Here is a 25441-nt window from a genome sequence, read left to right as displayed (position 1 = left end):
AAGCCAGGAATAATTACTGAGAGAGACCAGGAAACAGCCTTCAGTACTCTGCTGAAGCTCTAGGGCCTTCTTGGAGTCCCTCCTGACCACTTCAACCCCCAGGGCCCTTGGGATGGTCACAGAAGGAAGACAGACCAGAAGACTCACAAGGACAGAAGCAGGAAGACTCGTAAGGAAACAGGAATGCTGTCTGAGAATAAACTGATCATAAAACCCCCAAGGATTCCTGACACTATGCCTGAGGAAGGGGTCATGCCTGAAAGCAGATCAGAATGTGACACCCAGAGGAGAGCTTATTAAGGAGCTGCAGTTTTTGCTCTCCTGTTTTATATCCTAGAAAACTTTGCCAGCAAAGCCCCCATTGTACATATAACAGTGCGCTCCCTCTGAGAGCCCCTGGTTAGGAGGGGGAAGTGGCCTCCCACAGGCAGTCCCAGTAGTGCTGGGCAGGATAAGTTACGGGAGCACTCTCATTGCTCTCTCTTAAGATAAGGTGTAGCTCTCCATGGAAGATGTAGGCAGATATATATCAGTACCCTAACCAACAGAGATAAATGTCATAACTCCAGCCCCTGTCCATAAATACATAGCTGCGGGAACAACCTTCAACAGCTCACTGTGCTCAGAAGAGGCAGGATTTAGTGGGCTTCCTTACTTGCTCATGTGCTGACAGTGCTTTTAGGAGGGTGTTAAATAGGCATGTTACGCAAGCTCATGGACCCAAAATAAATAAGGCATCCTCCTTATGGGGACGCCACCCACTTGGAAAGGCTGCACGTGCCCTGCTCAAACAGAAGGGAGAGGAAGAGACTCAACAGAAGTACCAGATAATGCTTTCAAGCCAGTATCCTTCAAATCAGTGCTGGTGATGATGGCAAGAATGCAGCAGGGAGATTTTCCACTGGCATGTCCCTCTGCAGATTCTAGGGATGCTCATTCTGAACAAGGCAAGAGTCTGAACATGAGGACATGCTGCTAGCCTCTCACCCTGCAGCCTGGCACCTCCTAGAGATTTGTGATTTCTTAAGATGTGACTGCTGGGACACTGCTTGGTGCAGCACCCTTTATGATTATGATGCTTGTACTTCATCCAGATCCCATCACCTGCTCCTGGCCTTTAGGTCTAGGCCATCAGTTTGGCTTTTCCTACCAAGTTCTGCTCCTAAATTAGTGACTGGCTCATCTCTCCAAATCAATGAAGCTCTCCAGCTCCCTGGAGAGGCATATATCAAGTATCAATCATGCATATTATTTTACAATATAATTACTTTGGCAATTAATCCACAAGGAATATTGCTCTCCAGATTCCAGCTTCTGCAAACACAAATACAAAGCTCTCGGAGAGCGGTCACATGGAAGAAGATTGAACTTCCACGGGAAGAAAGAGATGGCTGCTCTAAATAAAGCTGGGGACATAACAGTAAAAGAAGATGGCTTCTCCAGAGTCTGTCAACCCTGTTTCAACAGACCATGTTAATCTTGGAGATGCAGTAATCAGGCAGAAATGAAGGGGCAGGGGGGGATGACTTTTGATCTTTCTATCTCAGCAGGTAATACCAAATGTTCCTGCCAGAATGAGGCTGACATTCTATATTTTGAGAGAGTTGAGTTATTTTCATAGATAATAAGCATAGCACCTCCATGAATCCCCACTGTTGGGGATTCTGTTTTGTTCAGCTGTGGTTCCAGAATAGTGTACACTCAAGAGCTATTTGCTGAAGAAGGGGGAAGGCAAGCAGGCGTTCCAGGCTCCTTTACTGAGAAGCACACAACTACCTGCCTTAGGTATATTCTGGACCATATCATCAGTCAGTCCACTTTGGCTCACAATACCAAAAGGTGCCTGTAAGACAGAAACTTTTCAAAATTATTTCAAATTTTATTTTTGTTTTTTATTTTTGGTACTAGGGACTGAATCCAGAACTTCACACAAGCTAGCACATGGTCTACCACTAAGCCACAATCCAGACCAAATAGTGATTGTTTTTTTAAAATTCAAAACAATTAGTTGTACATCCCAAACCTATAAACTGCCTCACAATTATCAACTGATGAAATTAAAATAAGTTACAACATTTACTGCTTAGGTTTTATTTCGTTCTCCCTCTCCTTGCCTAGTGGAGGAGGAACAGTGAAAAGGCTAAGATAAGAGTAGCAGCAGGAGAGACCAGAGAAGGAAGTGATAATTGCCAAATTGGATAAGCAGCCGCCTGAATAAATGAAAATTGTCAAGACTTGTTTTCCAATAGCATCAAATCTAAGTGAAAAGGATTTGCAGATGGCATAGATAAGGAAAAAACTCATTTTATTAAAAGCACTAACTTTCCTTTTTCACTTGACATTTCTTACTGCCCAATTAGTGTCATTATGGCCATAATGTAAATAAGAAGCAGAATGAGAGGTAGGGAGATTAAATGAGTAATTCATGAAAAAACCCTGAGCTTACAACGACTGGTTCAGGCTACATACAAAAATGTTTGCTTCTGGTCAGGGACGTAGCTCAGTGACAAACTGCATGCAAAAAAGCAAAATGAAACTCAACCCATATCTCTCACCATGCACAAAACTCAACTCAAAGTGGATCAAGGACCTAGGAATTAGACCAGAGATCCTGCACCTAATTGAGGAAAAAACAGGCCCAAATCTTCATCACATCTGATTAGGCTTCAACTTCCCTAACAAAACTCCTAAAGCACAAGAAATAAAATCAAGAATTAACAAATGGGACAGATTCAAACTAAAAAGCTTCTCAGGGAAAAAAACAAACACAAAAACAATCAATGAGGTGAAGAGAGAACACATTTTGGGAGCAAATTTTTGCCACACGCACATCATAGAGTACTAATCTCTGGTATATATAAAGAACTCAAAAAGCTTAACACCAAAAAAAACAAACAACCCAATCAACAAATGGGTTAAGGAGCTGAACAGACATTTCTCAGAAGAAGATATACAATTCATCAACAAATATATAAAAAAAATGTTCAACATCTCTAGTAATTAGAGAAATGCAAATTAAAACTATTCTAAGATTTCATCTCACACCAGTCAGAATGGTAATTATCAAGAACACAAGCAATAATAAGTGCTGACGAGGATGTGGGGGAAAAGGCACACTCATTCATTCCTGGTGGAACTGCAAATTGGTGCAACCACTCTGGAAAGCAATATGGAGATTCCTTAGAAAACTTGGAATGGAACCACCATTTGATCCAGCTTTCGCACTCCTCGGTCTATACCCAAAGGACTTAAAATCAGCATACTATAGTAACACAGCCACATCAATGTTTATAGCATTCAATTCACAATGTTTATAGCATCTCAATTCACAAACCAATCATGATGCCCTTCAATGGATAAAGAAACTGTGGTATATATACAGAATGGAATACTACTCAGCATTAAAAGAGAATTAAATTATGGCATTTGCAGATAAATGGATGGAATTGGAGAATAAAATGCTAAGTGAAGTAAGCCAACCCCCAAATCCAAAGGCTGAATGTTCTGATAAGTGGATACTGATCCAGAAAGGGGGAGGACATGGGAAAAATGGAGGAACTTTGAGCAAAGCGGGAGAGGAGGCAAGGGGAGGGCATATGGGGGCAGGAAAGATGGTGGAGTAAGATGAACATCATTACCCTAGGTAAGACTGCACATATGGTGTGGTTACGCTCTATCATGTACAACAAGAGAAATGAAAAGTCGTGCTGCAATTGTATACAATGAATCAAAGTGAATTCTGCTGTTATATATTCCTAATTAAAATAAATAAATTAAAAAAAAAACCTGCAAAGCATGCACAGGGATGTGAGTTTAATTCTCAGCACTGGAAAAAGAAAAAAAAAATTTACTTTCTACCTACCCTTTGTTCTAATTAAAAGGGACTGGAGAGGAAAAATTAATTAGGAGCAGGAAAAGTAAGAATAAATGGGATAAAGAGGAAAAAGGATTTAAACTGAAAAGAACTGGAAGGGGGAATCAATTAAAGAGAAATGGGTATGAACAGTATGAGCTCTGGGGAGGAAGGACCTCCCACCCCAGAGCCTCTGCTCCCATTAACAGACCTCATTTCTGGGAGGCAAGGGAGTCAAACACCTCATCCCACATTCCTTCTCTTCTGTTTGCTTTTCTTACCAGTGCTATAGTCTACCTAGACTATGAAAAATGGTTAAGAGTCTACTGGTAAAGAAAAGATGCTTTACAGGCATCTACATAAGTAAAAATGTCCTAGCTAATTACTGGCCTCAAAATATTGGGTATCTGACACATTCAATTTTGATAAGCAACTTCAGAAAAAAAGCTACATTGTTGTAAACTGTCATGTCAAACATGAGTTACTAGCACAGAAAGCTACAGGAAATAGCCATGAAATGTAACATAGCTGCTTTCCTTGGTGGCTAACAACAGATCTGCTCAGGAATCTCCAGAGACTGCTAAGGGCATGAGGCCTGAAAAAAAAAAAAATACAAGAAACTTAAAAGTTCTTAATTGTCTGCCTAAAGGTAATAGTTTCTCAGAGAAGTTTACTTGCTCCAGCTCCTGAGCTGGTCCTTTCAATCTGTACCCACTGGCTGTTTCCTGCCCTTTGGAAATCAGTGATGATCTCTATTTATGTGCAGTCTCTGTTTCTGGAGGTAGAAGAGACTCTCTTGAGACTTTGAAATACATGTTGGTGCCACAAATACAACTACAGAACAAAAACCCTTGAGTACCTTGGAAAGAATAGCCAACAGAAATCAAGATCAAAAGCTGCTAAGGAATGAGCCTATTTATTTATTTGAGACAGGGTCTTGCGGAATTGCTCAGCATAGTCTCAACTTTGTGATCCTTCTGCCTCAGCCTCCTGAGTTGCTGAGATCTCAGGTGTGTGCCACTACTCCCAGCAATGAACTTGTATGTAAGATTATACATAAATTGCTTGTTTCCTATTTTCTAGTGAAAAATGGTAGGCCTCAAAAGTAGGTGACATTTCCACTTATTTTAGTCATAATCATTGAGTGCCTAATAGCTATCAGTGATTTTAGGCCAAGGTGATGTATCAGAGACAAACAAACTGAGGGACATAAGAAACATACAGGGAATTTAGAATCTACTGGAGAAGACCTACATTAAGAACGAACTGTAAGTGAGGGAATTACAGGGAACTCTGGGAACAGATGCAGTTAGGGAATAGATTATTATTCTCTAGTAGCTCATAGAATCCTCTGGAGAAATTAACATTTAAGCCAAGAATTGGCCGGGTATAGTGCACACCTGTAATCAAAGTGATTTGGGACACTAAAGCAAGGAGATCACAAGTTTGAGGCCAGTCTAGGAAACTTAGCAAGACCCCATTTCAAAATAAAAAATTAAAAGGGCTGGGGATGTAGCCCATGGCAGAATGCCCCTGGGTTCAATCCCCACTATCACATAAAAAAAAAAAAAATACACCCCACCTTCTTGGAAGAACTGAAGGATGAGTAGAAGCTGATTCCTTCACTGTGGCAAATGAAGATTTTTTCTCAACATTCAGGCTCAAATAGGATTGGAAAGGAAATAATGGTTCCTCAGCTACAGAAAGTAGCTCTTCTGTTTTTCTCAGTGATACAAGATAACACCTGGGGCCATTTGTGGAGATTCCTATACTTACTACCTTAGGGGAGCAAGGGCCAGGATTTGTGAAAGGCCCTGATCTCAGGCACATTTTTCAACTACTTGGCCCCAAATGTCCATCCCCAGTTTTTTATCATAGGATTCTGTTCCAAATAAGTTAGCTTTATATCCTAGAAAGAATTCCTTTTCAGAAGTAGGTTCCTCATATTTTTTTGTTTTGGTGGGGTGGGGGTTGAGGGTAGTGGGTTGAACCCAGTGTGTCAGGCTTGCCTAGCAAGCACTCTACTACTCAGCCACATTCCCAATCCCTCTCAGCATCTATAATATGTTAAGAACCATATCAAACCCAATATGACTCTACTTTATCTTAACTTGAAATGTATAATATAGTTTTGTTAACAATAGGTTAACAATAAGTCTCTAGAACATTACCTATCTTACATGGCTGAAGCTTTAGCTACAACTCCCTATTTCCCCCTCCTTCTGGTCCTTGGCAACCACCATTCATTTTACTCTTTTTATGAGATGATTATTTTACCTACTTAACATCAGTAAAATCATGTAGTATTTTTCCTTCTGTAACTGTGACTAGCATATTTCACTTAGCATAATGACCTATAGATTCATCCTCATCGATAATGACAGGACTTTTCACCTTTTTTTAAAAAAAATTTGTTGAAAAGACTAAATAACATTCCATTGTACATGTACATCATCTTTTCTTTATCTTTTATCTTGGGATGGACATTTAGGTTGTTTCTATATATTGGCTACCATGAATAGTGCTGCAATAAACACAGGAGTGCAGATATCTTTTTGAAATATGCATTTCATTTCCTTTGGGTATATACCCCAAGCAGCAGAACTATTGGATCATATGGCAGCTCTATTTTTAGAGTTTTTGAGGAATCTCTATACTGTTTCCCATAGTAGCTGCACCCTTTCACAATCCCAACATTTCACAAGGTACCAATTTTTCCACATTCTTGCCAACATATACTTCTTTTGTTTCTTTGGTAACATCCATATTAATGGGTGCAAGGTTTTAAGAACCAGGGGCTGGGGATATAGCTCAATTGGTAGAGTGCTTTCCCCGCATGCACAAGGCCCTGGGTTCAATTCCCAGCACATACACACACACACACACACTAAAAAAAAAAAAAAAAAAAGAGAGAGAGAGAGAGAGAGAGAGAGAGCGCGATTAAAATCTTCTTCCCTTAAACTTGGCTTATTAAAGGGAATCGAAAAGCCTTAGCCTTAATAAGGCTTTGTGTGTACAATGGATAGCTCATAATTCCCAAACCTAGAAGAAAAAAAGGTGTGTGTGTGGAGAGGGGACCCTTTCTATTTACTCAAGGGTGGTCTGTAAATTGCCAGCATTGATATCCCTGGAAACTTTGTCATCAATGAAAGATCTACTCCAGACCCATGCTGGAAACAAGTCTGAGAAGTAAGCCCCACCCTGGAGCTCATGAGGGTCTTTGAACTCACTGGGGGTCAGTAACCATAGTCCCTCCAAAACCCTGCTCCCAAGTACAAGAAGTTTTGACTCAAGACTCCAACTGCCTTTCAAGTCAAGTAAGAAGAGGAGAGCTGAAGGAAAGGGAGGGGGATTCAGAGGACATTCTTTATCTCCTATTTAGCATAATAAGGGGCCCACCAAATAACAAGAGCTCAAAGAAAGTGATGGAGCACCAAACACAGCTGGCTGGTAGCAAGTAGCCTGACAAAGGCTGAGGAAAGCATCTGTTCTTTTTTTGGAGGATCTAACCTACACTCAACCATGTGCAGGCCAAATCTTCCCTTCCCAGCACAGGGAGCTGGGTTTGAAACAGGAACCTTACTCTTAGAGAGGAAGTTCAAAACAACTAAAGATACTTCTGAGCTATGGAGGATAGAGGGTGTTTTTTAATTCAAGAATCCAGGCACATGCTGTGGATGAGATCCTTTTTTGCCCTCTAAAACAAAACAAAACAAAACAAAACAAAACAAAACAAAACAACAACAAAAAGAAACCCACACAGCTTGCTTTCTTTCTTCCTTTCTTTCTTCCTTCCTTCCTTCCTTCCTTCCTTCCTTCCTTTCTTTCTTTCTTTCTTTCTATTGTTGTTCTTAAAAGCTGCTGGGAGAGTAATTCAGTTTTGAATGTAATAGTTAAAGCTATAAACTTACTTTTTCACTGTGTATGCACATCTCATCTCCTTCCAAACATTAAGAGATTAAAATCCAGGGGCTGGGGATATAGCTCAGTTGGTACAGTGCTTGCCTCCCATGCACAAGGCCCTGGGTTCAATCCCCAGCACCAAAAACAAACAAACAAACAAACAAACAAACAAACAAAACGAGAGATATTAAAATCCTCCTCCCTCAAACTTGCCTCATTAAAGGGAATTTTCCTGCTAAGAATTGAACTTGAACAGCTTTTAAGTTTGATGAAAAAAAAAAAAAAAAGAAGAAAGAAAGAAAAGAAAAAGAAAAAAAAGTCAAACTGTTTTATTTCCTTCTTATGGATTTAGGGGAAACAAACTTGCATAAGGGCAGGAGTGAGGTGGAAAAACTGAAGGAGCACTGGGAATTTGCCATTCAAAATGATTTAGGAGATAAAGATTTCATTTATTTAGCTCCCTGTATTATTTGTCCCTTCCTTTTGAATATCCTTGCATTGGCATTGTTCATGTAAAATGAGTCAGGGAATGCAAAAGTTAAGGTTCTCATGATAACTGTTAACAATTCTACAGGGAACATATTAGTATTGGCAATTACTAATTGGGCTGTTGGTAGAGGTGAACCCTTAATATACCATATGTGTGAAGTGGGCTTACAGAATTTTAAACTTACATGTTTCTCAGCTTATGTGTATAAATTTAAAGTCTTAAAAAATGTGCATGTGACAAACAAAAAACAAAAAACACACACAAAAACCCCTCAAATCCCAGATAAAGCCAATGGTTAGTGTGACAAATCTACAATCCCAGCAAGCAAAGAACTGGGGCCAAAAGGGGGTTGGGTAAGAGGACACAAACATTTATGCGACAGAAGCAAAGGCACAGCCTGACCCAAGGTACTGAGAAGATGGTTCAACACAGCTTCTCAACCTCTCTCAGTGCCATCCCAGAAATCCAAGGTCCTCATCTCATTAGGGCCCTAATTGCTCTTTAGAGAACTGGATAGATGGTATTAGCATTAGCTTGGCTAGCTCACCTTTTGAGCTCAGGACACTTTAAAACTGAGCTCTGTTATCCAATTACAGTGTTTATCTGATGAACTGAAGGAAGACACAGGCTGTCTTCTAAACTGTCATCTCCTACTCATACGAATTACGTTTATGCCAGGCTGAAAATGTAATCAGCTCAATTTACTGATCAGCTGACTTGATTTCAAGCTCACAATATAAGAGTTAAGAAAAAGAGTTCATAAGATCAAGGCCTTGAAAGAATATCAGCTACCATCTAATATAATCCAAGGTGACACAGCTAGGTTATAACCTGCACTTAATGATTTTGGGGGCAAAGCCTACAAAAGCTCAGACAGTGAGAATCAGAGAAGTAAGGACAGACACGGTAGGTGGACCTTGTTTAAAGTCATCAGGAAACGCAGAATCTGGGTGAGAAAGTCTTCAAATTATCAACTTTCCTTAAAAGACATCTCTAATGCATCTCTCATTTATTTTATTCCTCTAGAATTAGGCTGTCTATCAACTCTACTATGATGAATATTTCCTGCTGTACCAAAAAGTAACGACCTTTTTTCAGTCCTCCACAGGATCACAGAGAGCAACGGGGCCAAAGACTTGACCAAGAGGTACAAATGGTGACATTACTATCGTGATAATTCTTGTTGTACAAAATAAAGACTATTTACCATTGAATGAGAAAACATGACCTAGTGAAGTTGAAAGAAACAATCAATAAGGACAAATACCCATATTTACATTGCATTTGTTTCAGTGAAAATTCTAGAAGACATGAAATAAAGTGGATGGGGTAAAGCAAAAATAACAAAAATTATATGCAGATTGAAAAAAAAAAGAAGAAGAAGAAAATAAGAGTCCTCTTTCTAATATGTTGTGCCATGAAACAAGACAAGCAGTCTAGAGTCCTGGAATTCTAGCTGTCATTCATGGTTTTTAGTTGGCATGTTGGGAGGCATTGGCCTTGAAATCCATTTTTCCATAGTGTCTTACAGCTTTCAGTGGGTTGGAATTCAGCTAATATTTACAGTTAATCAAGAAATCCCTGAATTCTCATAATGCCATTAAACAATAAAATCAAAACATGCTTGGGGGATAAATGAATTACTTTACCATACTTCATTATTTGCTGAAATATGAAATAGGATAATAAAGCTTCTATCATATCTAGGGCAGTGTGAAAAACTCTTGACAATCAACACATAGTATCTAGGGATGTTTACACTCCCAGAGGCTTCCAGACAGGCCTGTAAACTACCCCACTTAAATACTATTTCTAAGTTTACTCATACCTGGAAACACTTGGGCCTAAGAGAAGAACTAAAGCTGCTAGAATGATATCTTTTGATCCACAAAAACCCAGAGGCCTCACACTTGGCCTGGAAAAGCTGGGATGCACAACTGCCACAGCTCACATTCCAAACTCAGGCAATATCATGGATGCTGCCCTGGAACAAGTATGGTGAACACATGAAGTACGGATCCCAGACATATGCTATATATGGGACTGAAAAAATATTTCCCCATTTTTTATGGATATGGGAGGCAATCTGACCAAAATCTTTTAATTCTAAAAATATGCAGCTAGCAAATAAGGCAACATGTTAACAAATCAATAAAGAGTAAATGGAAGATCTTTGCAACTTTAAATTTGAAATTTAAAGAAAATAAAAAGGTGTAAGAATTGTTGTGGGGGGAGGACCTTCAGATGTTTATAGGTTGTTATCTTCTGGGACATTTAATAATCATGCCACTCTATGAAAGGTGCACCAGTCGAAATGGCCCAGGAAACCTCAGCAGGAGTCTCCTGAGAGAGCCCTGGCTAACCACTCTAACATTTCTAAATTAGTGTTGCCCAACTCTCAAAATTCTGCTATCCAAGGAGACAGTTTAACCCTCCTGTCTCCAAATGAGAAAGAAGAGCTTATTGGTGATCAGCAGATATTCTGTCCCTCTAACCTGCTCTAAGCTATCTACTTAAGTTATCACCAGGACTAGGCTAGTTGCTGGGCCTTTTATTAGTAAAGAAGCTGAATAATTTATAAGGGCTACATAGGGCCCATTAGAAGTGCCAGGGCAGTAATAACTGGCTGAGGACTTTGCTTACTCAGGGCTAAAGTTTAATTTGTCTATAAATGCCCCAGCTCATAAACCCATCCCACATGTCTGACCTACTCTCTCTACAATCACATGTCTCCACCATGCTCTCATCTCATCCCAAAACAACGACGAGAAATTCACATCTTCATCACTACATTTCTTAAATAGGGACACACCCATTGTCAAAAGCTTTGCTTTTGGCCATACCACAAGTAAAGCACTATTGGGTTGGCTCCTAGCCAACATGAGCATAGGCAGATGCAGTGACCTAAGGGAAGACTAGAAAGCCCCTTGCTACCTGCAAAAATATCTGAGGTGAGACTAGGTCGCTGTGTTCCTCAGCAATATGGGTACTGCATTCTAAATGAGGGCACATATGGTTAAGATTAAGATGTGCTCTGTTATCTCTTTAGTAAGTTAATGAACTTTTCTATACCTCATTTTTTTCATTTGCAAAATGGGGATTGTAATGGTACCTACCTCAGGGTTGTGGGTGAGATTGAAACCACAGCATATAGCAAATACTCATTAAGTAAGAGCTGTTATTATTAGAAAGTCAGACCAGGAATGAACCTAAGAAAGATCCAACACAACCCTCTCGTTTCTATGAAACAAACAAACAAACAAACAAAAAACTAAAAACCAAAAATCAAGATCCAAAACAGCTATGTAACTTATTGATGGTTCCATGACTTTGGGGATAGATGTAGGCATTAGTGCAGTTCTCCAGAGAAACACTCAATTTGGTCTCTGTGACTTCACGGCTGTTGTGGCTCTAATGCCCTTTTGGGAACAGTGTTTTTTGAATTTTAAAGCAATCAAATGTTAGGCCAGAAAAATCTGTGTCCATTCATTCATGGTAAAGCAGTATTCTAGGCACTATTACGGCTGATTCAGTGGTGAGAAGAAGACAAGGTTCCTCAAACACTTATATGCTGGTGATAGAAAGAGTGACGTGAGAGAGTGGCAGCAGGGGTTGGTGTTGGGGGAATGGATGACCCTTAGCAAAGGCTATTCATGCTTCATTCTTTGCAGTTTAATCTCTAGGAAGATGGAATTGCAACACCAGTTTCAGTGTATGCATACACAAATATGTCTGGATATATGTGATAAGAATTATACAAAGTGGCATCATCCTATAAAATTTCACTCTTGGGCAATCATATCAGAAATAAGCATGCTACCCACTAATGACTCTATCAGAATGGACCTTTGCTGGTCTTTGGTTTTACCTCTATGGCTGTTCCAGTGCAGATGGGCAGGTTAAGGTAATAGGGCACCAGAGGAATCGAAGTGGAGCTCATTTCACTCTCTTTTAGGTGAAGTTCATTTCTCTACCCTCTAGAGGTTGGAATCTCAGTCCTTGGCATTTGTGCTATGTGCCATGAAATTCCTGCCCCAAGAACCAGTTCAGGGGATCAAAGAGCTATTCTTAATGTCTCAGTGTAGGCCAGTTGAGGGAGGGAATGGTGGCAGAGGCAGGCCACTCACCCTGCCATTCAGCCACCCTCCTCCACAACGGGGCCATTGAGCAGGCACCACAATAGAGGACTGAGAATAAAAGGCCGAAGGAAAGCATACACAGTCCCCTCGCACAGACTCGGTCATTCATCACCAGGCAAGTGCCAATATCTGAGAACAGCAATCTCAATTTCTGCAAATCCTCCAACCTGCAACAGCTGCTAGTGACTCTGGTGGGCGGCTTTGCTGCTTACGAGAGTTTGCAATCCCAAGCTCTGGCTGCGGGCCAAGTAGACATTACTTAGGTTAGAGACACGCTGGCTGCAGAGAGTAGCAACAATGGACTTCACAGCTTATAAAGCAGCTTACAAAGGGCTCCCGTGTATTTCAAAAAGCACTTCAGATAGCTGGTGAGAGAAGCTATCTGCACAAACGCATTCAAGCAGTTTATTCCTAACCTACTTAAATTCAAGGTTTCTGTCAGAAGCCAGGACATAGTGGAGGTAGATGTGGAGAAATGCAAGAAGCTGGATGGTGGAGGACACAGTCAAGGCACTCCTCCTCTTCTGGAGCACCAGCTTGGTAGAATGGGGAGTGACTGGTAGCAATCAGCACCTTCACCCAGATGACAAATAAAATGAAAAAAATGAAAGATAGGCTGTGGGATTTCACAGCTCTGTAGTGAGCTGTTTGCCTCAATAGCTTTCATCAGCATCATTAAGGGGCATTTATAAATGTTACTGAATGAACACTCTTGAGTGCCACCTAGATGCCTGCTGCCATGCCACCCTATGTACCTTCATTTCACTGTACAGATGTCACCAACCAATGCATCCTCTGCTCTCCCTTGCCACTCCTGAGTCTCTAGAAACCAAATTGCCACTCCATGATATCTAGGCTTGCTCTCTTAGGCACAGCTTAATTTCTGGAGGACAGTTTGGCCTGGTTAACAGGCAAAGGCCAAATGAAGCTGAAAGCATAGGAGCAGGGAGCCCAGAGAAGCCAACCCCCACTGCCCCCCCCCAAAAAAAAATCCTCATGTGCCATAAATGGATCATCTCCACAGAAGAGATATAAAGGTAGGTAATAATTCATTATCAATTTTGTTTTGTCCATTGCATTTAAAAACAACTTCAAGAGTGCTTTTGTTTCTGGAAGATGAGCTAATGTGAGGAGCACTGTTAGATATTTAAAAGTAGAAGGACCCATCACCTAACTATGAATCCTATCTATGATCTGACTTCAAACAATGTGTACAGTACTGAGTGTAGATTTCTAGAACTCTGAATCAGCAGATACTGGGGTAAGAAATTATTATGAGAATAATTAATAAAATTTAAGGATATATACAAACCTAATTCAAACACACAGCAGGATTCAGATGTAAGGTAGCAGCAAGTGCTAAAGTGCTACTATGCTGAAAGAACAAAAAGCTACTAACCACCAAACCCTCATTCCAGTGGGTAAGACTTATATTCTCCCTGAGAATAAGAAGCAGGAATGTTTATTTTAAGGCCAACCTCTTGGCATGAAATAGACCAACATGATAGTAGGCTTAGAATGCTATCCCTCTATACCATGCCTTTTCTTTTATTTTGAATATGTCATGTGCAGCACTGAGACACTTTAAAGCAATCAGGTTTTTTCTTTATGGCAGGATGGGAGATCGAACCCAGGACCTCTTGCTTGCTAGAGAAGCATACTACTAACTGAGCTACATTCCTAGCACTAGGGATCAGGTTCTTTAACATAAATCGTGTATTTGGATCATTTAAGGCAATTCTTCCGTGTCTTGGTTATTCCAGCAATAAATTGGCAGAACAAATACTATTTGGGAGAAAGCTTTATAAAGAAGGTAGGGAAATAGGGCTGGGGTTGTGGCTCAATGGTAGAGCGCTCGCCTAGCAAGTGCAAGGCCCTGGGTTCTATCCTTAGCACCACATTAAAAAATAAATGAATAAAATAAAAGGTATTGTGTCCAAATACAACTAAAATAAATAAATAAATAAATAAATAAATAAACATTTAAAAAAATAAAGAAGGTAGGGAAATAGCTTTTATCATTTGGAGAAGTTTTGCTTGCCTACCCACAATGCACATCTATTTCCAATGTGACTGGATTTTTCAAGTTATCTTTTAAATGTGAGACTTCATCTATAGGAAGGATCCCTGCAACAAAACTCAGACTGCATAGGAAAAGCATAAAGGCACGAGTGTAGATCTATCAAGCAGAGCATGTTTTCTGTCCCTGACCTGCTGCCAGAGCCCAGCAAAGACTAGGTTAGGCAGAGCTGGGCCAGCCTGGGGAGGCTCAATCACAGGGCTGGAATCCATGACCATGCAATTCTGATTTGGTCTTTGTGATCAGGATGCCGAAATCACCATCTGCCAAGAGGAAGAGCTGCCCAAGAGGACTTACTTAACTACTGGCAACTCTCATTAAAGGGCCTACAACTAAGCTGGCATTTTACACTCTAATATTTCATATGCTGCACTGCAGTGTGATCTAAATGCTTCTTGTTAAAGAAGCTCCTTGAAGGCATACACTATTTCCTTTTCCCCCATTGTGGTACCAGCAATAACAGGTGTTAATAACTACTGACTAATCGACTATAAAAAAAGAAGGATATGAGCACAAATACAAGCAAGAACAAGTATCCGTTACCATGTCTTCCCACCCACCCAGCTACAGAGGAGAAAACTCCCTCCTCTCAAGTCAAGGCAGGCTGCTTACAAGGAATACCATGTGAGAGAGAAAGATGGCTGTTCTACGCAATAGGCCTATTTTGAACCGAAGGGTTGGTCTGTTGTTAGCACTTTCCAATCAGCGGTGCTCACAAATAGGTCTAAACTTGGAAAAGAAGAAAAAAAATTCCCTATCAAACAATGAGAATCAAGAGTAAAAAAGAAATAGCAGTTTTCTAAAAAACAGACAAAAATACATTAGGGCCTTAGAAGAGTTATTTCTGCATTCCCAGCACATGCAACATCATTCATGAAGAAGGCAATGGTACAAATATAGCATAAATGTCGTCTGCTCTAGCTTGTAATTTAAAATGCAAATGCTAATGAGTGAACTGGTATATCAGTGGAGTTAATAACCGCATGCCTAGCACAGGGGCTGCATCCAAAACACACACAGAGAAGAGACAGACACCATGTTCCAATTTAAAAATAAAAACACCCAAATTAACCCTAGAAAAATCACTAGCAGATGTACAAGCTCAGGAAAAAGAGGCACGCAAGGGCAGGGAAATGGGAACTTCTCCACCAGTTGCAGACTGACTAGTTGATTTATATATCTTCCTATACATAATGAAGGTAAACATGGGAGTTTACAGGGTTTGTTCAGGAATGCTATTGTAAAGCATGACAGAGCATAATATGTCTAACAAGGAAAACCTACAGGGAATCTGGAAGCTGAAATGGAAAGTTTTCCCAAAGCCTGCTCTAAAAGCCTGTAAAGCAACCTTATAGGAGCCTGATGAGAGGTAGATCACATTTATTTTATCAAGGCAAAGAGGAAAGAAACTTCAATTAAAACAACAACAACAACAACCCAAAACTTACAAGGTCTGGATTAAATCAATAGTTTAAACAAATGGAAAAAAAAAAGTGCGGTTCTTGCTCCTACTAGGTCTGTATCTGCCACTCTGCATCAGAATTTGGGAATGCTTCAGGGCACTGAAATGAGGAACTGCTCTCTAGGCCCCCTTCAGAGCCCCTAAACAAGGGCTATGACAAAGTGCATTCTGTGGTCAGTGGCCCTGTTCACTCCCAGGAGTAAAAATCTAAGATGACCCCTCCAGGTCAACAGGAGGATGCGTTTGGGCTGGTGGCCCATATTAGATTGTATTAGTGCTACCCACTCAAACTACATATGAAAGCTCAGGCACAGACTCTCAAACCTGGCCCATCAGTTGGGGAAACTCCAGGAAAACCTCAAAAGAAATTTGGGTGAGCAATGGGCTGGGGTCCAGAAGAGGGGACAAGAACCACTTTTTGATGACGAGGAACAGCTTTATTTATTTTTAAACTCAGTCAAATCTGTCTGAAATGGGGGATATGAGAGGTGGTTCCCATAGCAACCAGGATGAAGTCTCATAGGCAGTACACACTGATCACCCTGGGGCTGCCCATTATCAGATTTCAAAACATTTTTCTTTAACTTCAAATTATCAAACCATTTACACTCCCTGTGCTGCATCCAGGTTCTGCCATTTTCTATTATGATTCTAGACAAACAGACTTCCCTATAGGGCTAGGCTGGTGTGGAATAGCCCAGTGAAGGATGTTGCTGATTGTCTTTGCTACTACTAAGTAGCTGTTTGGAGAGTCCCAGTAAGTTGATAAGACGGTGATGAAAAGTCCACACTGAAACGTATTCTTCTGGGACAGTGACAAGAATAGAAGGGGCACAACCCAAGAGATAGGAACTGGTACTGGAAACATGATTATAGGAAAAAGTCACCAAATTTCTGGAAACTTCTCATTCCATCTCCACATGCCAACTAACCAGACAGCTTAGACAACCCTAAACTGATTTAGAAAGAACCCTCAACTAGGAGAAAAGGAGAATGAGCTAGCTGAAAAGGAAAGCTTAGGGGAAAGTTCACGGGTCTGACCTTTTGTACCACTGTGCTGGCTCACATTAGCTCTGTATGGGATAGGCCTTGTCCCTAGCCAGGGATACTCGAGCTTGTCTTGTCTATATTAAAACTCAAAAGTGGCAAGAGTAGTAAGTAACTAGGCTGTAATTGCAGCTACTTGGCAGGAGGATCACAAGTTTGAGGCCAGCCAATTTAGCAAGACCCTGTCTTAAAACCAAAAATAAAAAGGAGTGGGGATGCAGCTTAGTGAAAAATGCAAACCTGAGTTCAATCTCCAGTACACGGGGGAAAAAAACCACTAGAGGGCTTTAGAATAAAAGAGTAGAAGCACTAGTCAGAAAATTTAGAAGGAAAGGAATCTTTGTACTAACCTATCCATCCAAAGGGCTTATTCTACAGAAGAATAAAACATCATCCATCTTTTCTTTCTTTTCTCTCTCTCCCCCCACCCCCCGCCTTCCCTCCTTCCCACACTCCCTCCCCAGGGATTAAACTCAGGGGCATTTAACCACTGAGCTACCTCCCTAGTCCTTTTTCTATTTTGATACATGGTCTTGCTAAGTTGCTTAGGGCCTCACTAAATTGCTGAGGCTGGTTTTAAACTCAGGATCCTCAAACTGCTGGGATTACAGGCATGTATCACCACACCCAGCAAAACCCATGTTTTTTTTTTTTTAGCAGCAAAACCCACTGACACAGTGAGTGCTGAACACTTAAAGGGGAAGTCACAGCCTCTTTGGCAGTGTGAATCTACACAAGGTACCACCACTCAGACTGTTTTTTCCTCAGTTACAGAAGCCCCTAGACAGGCTGGCACAGAACTGCCATATGGGCCTTGCTATCTCCCTCACCTCCAGGTCACCAGCATCACACCAAGATAAGCAAGGCAGCATGATGGAAATAATTAGAAAACAGGAAAGCAAGACTTGTTCTTCAAGTGTTGAACAAATCCTACTTTTATTGATGACTTTATTTTTTACTCTGTCTGAATAAAAAAAAAAAAAAACATTTGAAATGGCTACTGAACAAATTCAAGCCCTCTCTCTTTTTCCTTGACATATTTTATTATTTCCTAGAAGTGTGCCCTTCAATTCTTACAGCTAGTCCTCAGGCACTGGCATTTCTAGACTCTTACCAGGGGTGTCACTCTCTTCTGACCAGATCCACCTTTGCCAGAATCCTTCCTAAACAGGGGTTTCCCAGAGGAACAGCATACTCTAAGCCAGCCCTGCCCTGCCTTGAGTCAGCACTCGGCCTTACTCTTCTCTGGATTCTGTTATACACCAGCTCTTTTGAAAGTATCCCATTTATTCTTCTTGTTTCATGAACTCCTGAGTTGCTTCATTTGTATATAATTTAAGGTATGCTTCTCCTATCCTTATCCTAAAAAATTTTTCTTTTTTCATGTCTATACATTTGTTGCTTTAGTAGACACAACTACCATGTTGAAGGCTGAAACTGTATCATGTATTTCTGTGTTCCTCACATTATGCCCAGTGGATATAAAAAATTATTAAATAACCATGCAATTGAATGTCCCACAAGTATGAGGTGGTTCCTTCTGGAGATGATTCATGATCTAAAGATGGGAGATAATCGCTTGTAATTGGGGGTTTGTACTTTCATTCACATGACCAGTGGGTGATGATGTATCTGCAGAGACAGAGCTGAGGGCAGAGCAACAAAGGTTCAATGTCAGGAGAAGTGAGAAGGAGATTTACAAACCAACATAAAAGCAGAGAAAAAAAATGACTGATGAATACCTCTATTTCTTTCAGGTAACTCTTTCTGAGAACTGATATAGGCAAAGTTGTTCTGCCTAGACAAATCACACCCAATCTGCCAGAAGAAAATATTCCAGATCTTGCTGGATGCTGAAATGCTGGGAAACCTTTTCCATTCCTGAATTAATTTTTCTTTCCTCTGCACTCTTGCTATGATTTGAACCAAACCTAAGCCCCCATTATGGTTTGGATGTGAAGTGTACCCCCCCCCCATCCCACACTCCACTTCCCAAAACTCATAAAACAATGCAGGAAAGCTTAAAGGTGAAAGGTTTAGATTATGGTAGTGATACAATCAGTGAATTAATACCCTGATGGGGATTAACTGAGTGGTAAATGAAGGCAGGCAGGGTATAGCTGGAGGAGGTAGGTCATTGGGGGCGTGCCTTTGGGGAATACATTTGGTGATGTCTTGATATGCTTCCCTTCACCACACTCTTCCACCACGTTGTTCTGCCTTATGTCAAGTCCTGAGGAACAGAGCTGGCTGTCTATGGACTGAGACCTCCCTCTGAAACTGTGTGCCCCCAAATAAACTTCTCCTTAAAATTGTTCTTGTCAGGTCCTTTTAGTCACAGCAGTGAAAAAGTTGAATAAAACAGATCCCTCTAAAATTCATGCTGGAATCTGATTGCCATTATGGCAGTACTGGAAGGTAAGGCCTGTTAGGGATGATTACATCATTAAGAGGGGCTGATACCTTTCAAGGGACTGGTTTAGTTAATGCAAGAGCATTAAAAAATGCTGCTGCCCCTTGTATCATCTCTTTTGTATGTATTCACCTGCCCTTCAGCTTCCCCACCATGAAATGAGCAGATGCTGGCAAGATGCTCTTGGGCTCCCCAGCTTTTAGAACTGTAAGTCAAAATAAACTTTTGAAGTAAGATAATGCTCATGGTATGTTGCTTAAACTGTTGATAATTCCTCATTTGTTTTTCCATAAAGCTGTCTACACTATTAGATTAAAAGCAATTCAAGAGCAGAAGTAGTTTGTAAATTTATTGAAGACTGCCTTTCTTATAGTAAGTACTTATATAGTACTTGCAAAAAAAAAATTCTTTTCTGTAAGTGATCCTCTATGATCCCCTGACATGAACACAATTCTTATAATTCCTATAATTTTATTATTAAAAGTAAAGAACTAGAGCACCTTCAGGAAGTTCATGTCAAGCTGCCTATTTTTGGTAATGGGACCCAACTGAAAACAAGTAGGCAGTGGGGACAGAATCAAACTGGGAAGTCCCAAGAGAAAGAATATCCCACTTTACAAATATCCATTAAGTTGCAATTCAATTAAAGCATCTGAAAAGAATTCATAAGTATCAGCAGACCCTGTAATTGCTTAATTAAAGAGAGAAGCCCAGCAAACCAACCACAGTAACAGCCTGATTCATTAGCACCTCTGTGAGAGCAGAATGGGATTCCTCACTTAAACATACATCGGTTTTAATTGTGTAATTTGGTTAGGCACTGGTAATCAATGGGGATCCGCCATTCCCAGGGCCAGGAGATGAGGATATTCCTGTTTACCTTCTCTCCTCTCTTCTCATTAGAAGTTTTTGGTTTACTGAAACAGGCAGTTGATATTCCAATTAGGATTGGCTGGAGAAGAGATGTTAAACAGAAAGAAAGAAGAAAATGAAACACTTTATTCAAAGGCATTCAGGGTGGAGGGACACAGCCACACTTTTAGTTCACTGGGTACAACCAATACTCTTTTATTAAACCCCAGACACCTAGAACCTTGCTCATTGCCTCCCATGTCAGAATGCTGTAATAAAAGAGAAAGGGAGGGGGGAAAAAATCAAAAAATGCCAAAGGGCACATAAATGGAAGTCTTATTTTCTAGTCTTGTTACGCGTGACTGGGTAACTGGTTAATTATGTCACCTGCTGTGATCTACATAGGAACCCCTTGCCAAGTGGCTGCTGCCTTCCAGGCAGTTTGTTCCATGAGTTCTATGCAAGGTAAGTGACATCCATCCTCCCATCCCCACCCAACTGGCCTCAGTCTGTAATTCATAGTAAGTACTGCTATACCACCTCTAAGAACGTGAAAATGCAAATGGGGGGGGGTGCATTCAGTCAGCTGGCAGAAGACTCCACATATTAGATTGCACTGAAGCCTTAAATTCTCTTTCAAATTGGGAGAAAGAATCTGGTTTACAGAATGCTACCTTGACACCTGCAATGCTTAGCTAACAGGAGAACCGCCTGGAATTGTGCCCTTAGCATGACCCTGATACCCAAGAGCTAAGAAGGTAACTCAAAATAAGGACACTTCATATAAAGATCATAGTGATAGGACACACACTCCATGCCCATGGTGCTGTTAAAAAAACATGAATCAAGGGACAAGTGATTTTCATATATGTGCCTCAGTCTCCCTTTAGACAAGATACCAAAAGAAAATATGACACACATGACAAGTGAAGATAAACTAAAAATAGAGACTGTAGGTAAACTGTTTTGCTCTAATGGAAGGCAATGTATGGGGCTCAATAATGCTAGATGAAGAAAAAGGATGCTTTTAGACAAATGCAGGCTGCCCAGGGATGTTGGTTTCCTTGCTAACTCAGGACAAGAACTAACTGTGATTTGCCTCCAAGACTGAAATAAGTATGCACAGGAGGCCACAGCAGCAGGCAGAGGGACCTTGAACAGTCTCAGCTCAGGTGGTATAAGGTCACCTGCTCACTAACCAAACCTAAGCCAGGTGCTCAAAGGACTAAAGGGCAAGAGCTTTCAGAAGGCACTGACCTGTTAGCTACAGCTGACTTTTCCCAGCCCCACCTGCTCTCCCATCTGACCAAGCAATCACTCCACATACAGGGGTGCAGGAACCATGACAGAGAGGCCAGCTGGCTCAGGCCAAATGCCACTCCCTATCAAGCTGTGGGGCCGTCTGCCCAAAAAAGGCCTCATAACAATGGAAAGTGTCCACCCCACCATGAAGTAGAGAGGGCTCTCTGAAAGGCTGGGATTAATGAGAACAGCATGCAAGGGACTAATCTCAACAGGTCTCTTGACTTTACCCTGGAGAATCACAATGCTAACTCCCTCCTTGGATAGAGAGACATCAATTCCAGCAGAGAGCCACTTTTACTTGGTGTGGAGTGCATACCTTGGGTACTAGAAGCTGTATGAGCATGTGGTCCAGGTAAACAACTCCACAACACCGATGCTGGATCCGTGGCTACACTCACCTTCACTGAGGCAATCAGGCCCAAGAACCAAGGGGTCCTTCTCGCCCTCAGTAGATACCCCTAGCCACATTCTTCGCCATTCCATTCAGTCTATTTCCTCTAGGTCATCACTCTATTCCTATTCCCTTGCAGCCTTTCTTGGTTCCTTCTCAGAATTCACGCCAGAGCTTTTCAACATTTTTAAAGGCATGGTTCCTATGATATTCTCTCATTCCATCATTTTTATATCCTCATTTGCCAAGAAGATTTTGTTGAGTTCTACATTATATAATTGGTATTATGGAAACAATAGGTATACTGAATAGCTTTGTCAACTATACATGCCATCTTCCTGATCCCTGAGCAAGAATTACAGTTCTAGAAGTACTCAATATGCTGACATCCTTGCACCTTACATTGCTGCATTAGCCTTTCTTTTTCTGCACTACTTTACATTCTTGGTTAGACTGGAATGAGCAACCTACGTTTGATAAGTCTTCTCCTTACTGTCTACAAATACTCTCCAGTCACCTATAATCTGCTTTTAGTTGACTCAGCTATGATGAAAGTGCAGTGACAATTTCACCCATGACTTCATGATTGATAAATAGTATAAAATCACTTCACCATTGTGCATAGTTGATATGCTCACCCTTCCCATGCTAGTGTTTTGCAGGGTGTTTACTCTTCCTACACTTTTCCTGTAAGCACTGAGGAAGCTTCACCTATTGCCAACATGTCACTCTCTGACCTGAATACTTTGCCAAGGCTCCTCTGCTGAGCTTGAACCTTCCATGAAACCTTGAATACTGCACATCCAAACCCAAACCAGTTATTTGTTCCTTAAACCAATTCCTACTTTTGTGTTACCCTTGGTTGCAGACATCACAATTTACCCAATTGCTCAAGCATAGGATGCTTTATTTTCCCAACTACCCTCCACACCATCCCTGATCTAAGAAAGTACAGTCATTCCTGAATCCTGTTAAGTCTACCTCCTAAATGTTTCCCATTCTCTGTGCTTCTCTATACTGCCAGATTTCTGGCTTGTAACCTTTATCTTTAGGACTCTTTTCCCCCGGACCCTTGTCTCATTTATTCCAATGTATATGCCAAAATGAATTTTCTGAGCCCAAGTCACTCCTTTGCTTAAGACCTATCAGTGACTCTGAGGGTCCACAGGACAATCCAGAGAAAGACTAGCTCTTGTCTAATTTTTCAGCTATATCCCATCATCCACCCACCTCACTCTTTATAATCTACCAATATTAGAGGCTGCGTGGGACACAGGTATCAGGGTATACCAGCTTTGTGTACCTTTACCATACCCTGAGATAACTGTTAATCAAGAATGTGCCATTCCTCCAGTTACCCTCCCCAACACAGCAAGCTCTTCTTTGTCCTTCAAATGCAGCTCCCCGTCAGCTGTGCTGAGAGGTGTTCTCTGAGCTCCTTCCAAGGAACTCATCATTCTCTCCTTGATTTTACTTCTGTATTTTGTCCCTAATTCTTTTAACTTATCTAGGGCCAAACACTATAGTTTCTACATATGGCTGTTATCACTTGAGAGTTTCCTGAAACCTCTGACTATTCCCACCTGTTGTTCATTCTTTGTGACAAGGGTATAGGACAATGCAAAGTTTCTTGCTCCAGAGTCTTGGAGGAGTTTTCTTTTTAGGGAACTCATTACTCAAGCATGAGGAGGCTGGCATGGCTCCTTTTTCTGACTTCCCATTAATGGATTTGGTGAAAATCTCCCTGGTAGAACTGCAGCTGTGTGCACACAAAACACATGACCATCGTGTGACAGGTAAGGTAAGGTGTAGTTAGAAAAACACTAGCAACAATCTTTGGAGGCAGGAAACCACCTGCGGTTATATGTTTATAATGTCTATATGGAGGCTTAAACAGGATAAATAACCTCCTCAAAATTATCTGCATGTGCAAAGTAGAGCCAAGATCCAAACTGAGATCCCTGCTAGGTCTCCAAAGAATTACAGGATGTATAATCTAACAGAATACACTGTGGCAGGAGGACAAATGTAAAAAGATTATACGTTTTATCAGGTTTGTGCTTTGGTGTAATCTATCTTTCAGAATAAAAGCAATGCCATGGAACTGTGAAGCTCAGCATAATGCCACATCCATGGAGGAACTGGCTGATGCAGAGTTGAGCAATCAGATGGCTTGTGTGTAAGCAAGCTGCAGTGAAACAAGAAGGGTTCCACAGGAACGTTCCAACCAAGACAGATCCACACACTGAACTGCTCCTTTCAGGTTGCTGATTTTAGAAGGCAGAACTTCAGTGTTTTCCTTGCCCTGTAGATCTCTGGCTAGCAGAAAGATGATACTGCTTTTCTTTCTTACCTTTGGAAATAAACTCTGCATTGCCAAAAGGATGTTTTCAGGTATCGAGTAGAGAAAGAATTTCATATATATCTCACACTTAGTAATAAGAGTTCACCACTAAGAAAGTTCTCAATACAGAAACATTAAGAAAAGGATATCAATGGCCACATGAAATGATTCTCACTCACTGCTTTGTAGCACCTCGGTTTACAACTCACATTACCAAAAACAGAAACAAGCTGTCAGGTGGGGTATGGATCTCTAGGAGTTCCCTGCCCTGAGCTTGGGGACACACTTCAGTTAACCCCTTCAGAGCTGTGTAATAGGGTGCCCACTGAGAAGGGATAGTCAATCGGCGGCAGCAGTGAGCTTCACAGCCCTGTGTTCGAGGAGTGACTTATCTCACATAACTGAATCCATTAATCGGGGCCTAAAGGAGATCCTTATCCAGACAAGAAACTCACTGCTTTCTAGGAAAAGGAGGCTGATGTAACCTTGGTGGGGACAGCAAGTCTGGTTCTGCTTCTCTTCTCCCACAGCAAATTCTATTCAAGAATTCAATAGAGGAAGTGCAGAGGCAACAGGACAGCATCAGAAAAGGCAATGTGCATCTGGGGAGTACAATGGAACATGTCCTTTGTGAGTGAGTGAATTGAGTGTATGTGCGCACGCCCGTGGGTATGGGAGGGAGGGAGGTGGTGGAAGAAGAATGACAGCCTTCCCTCAAAGACCAGTCTGTGAAGAACTGACTGGAAATAAATAACTTTATTATTTGCCAGCAGCGAAGAAATGAAGCAGTTTGCTCCTTGAATACATAAATGTAAACTGCTCAAAGAACACAGTTCATACACAGTCTTGCTGGCTTGGGAAATATTAAGATACTAGAAAAGACAGGACAAGAGAGATGTACATTCAGCCAGCAAAGAGAGGAGGAGGCTTGCCCTAGCACGTCACCCTCAGTCCAATAAGAACTACTGCAGATGCAGGAAACTGGAAAAGTAATGCCATGGTTGGGGTTTCACACAGGATTGGGACCTTGATGACATTTGAAAAGAAGAAAAGAGAAGTAAATGGCATTGTGTTGTGAGCTCCAAGGGCAGGGTAGCTCACTGCCTCTGAGGCCTGCAGATGACTAACATGGCAGAGGCAGGAGAATTCTTAGGTGGTTAAT

General features: G+C 41.1%; 1 protein-coding gene across 1 annotated transcript in view; it reads right to left on the bottom strand.

The window, feature by feature from the left end:
• The window catches only part of Snd1 (staphylococcal nuclease and tudor domain containing 1), a 412495-nt gene that overhangs the window by 123425 nt on the left and 263629 nt on the right, over positions 1 to 25441 (bottom strand). The window lies entirely within an intron of this gene.

This window comes from Urocitellus parryii, chromosome 3, assembly GCF_045843805.1.
Source record: "Urocitellus parryii isolate mUroPar1 chromosome 3, mUroPar1.hap1, whole genome shotgun sequence".
In the NCBI taxonomy this organism is placed as follows: domain Eukaryota; kingdom Metazoa; phylum Chordata; class Mammalia; order Rodentia; family Sciuridae; genus Urocitellus; species Urocitellus parryii.
This window is presented reverse-complemented; position numbering and strand designations above follow the sequence as displayed.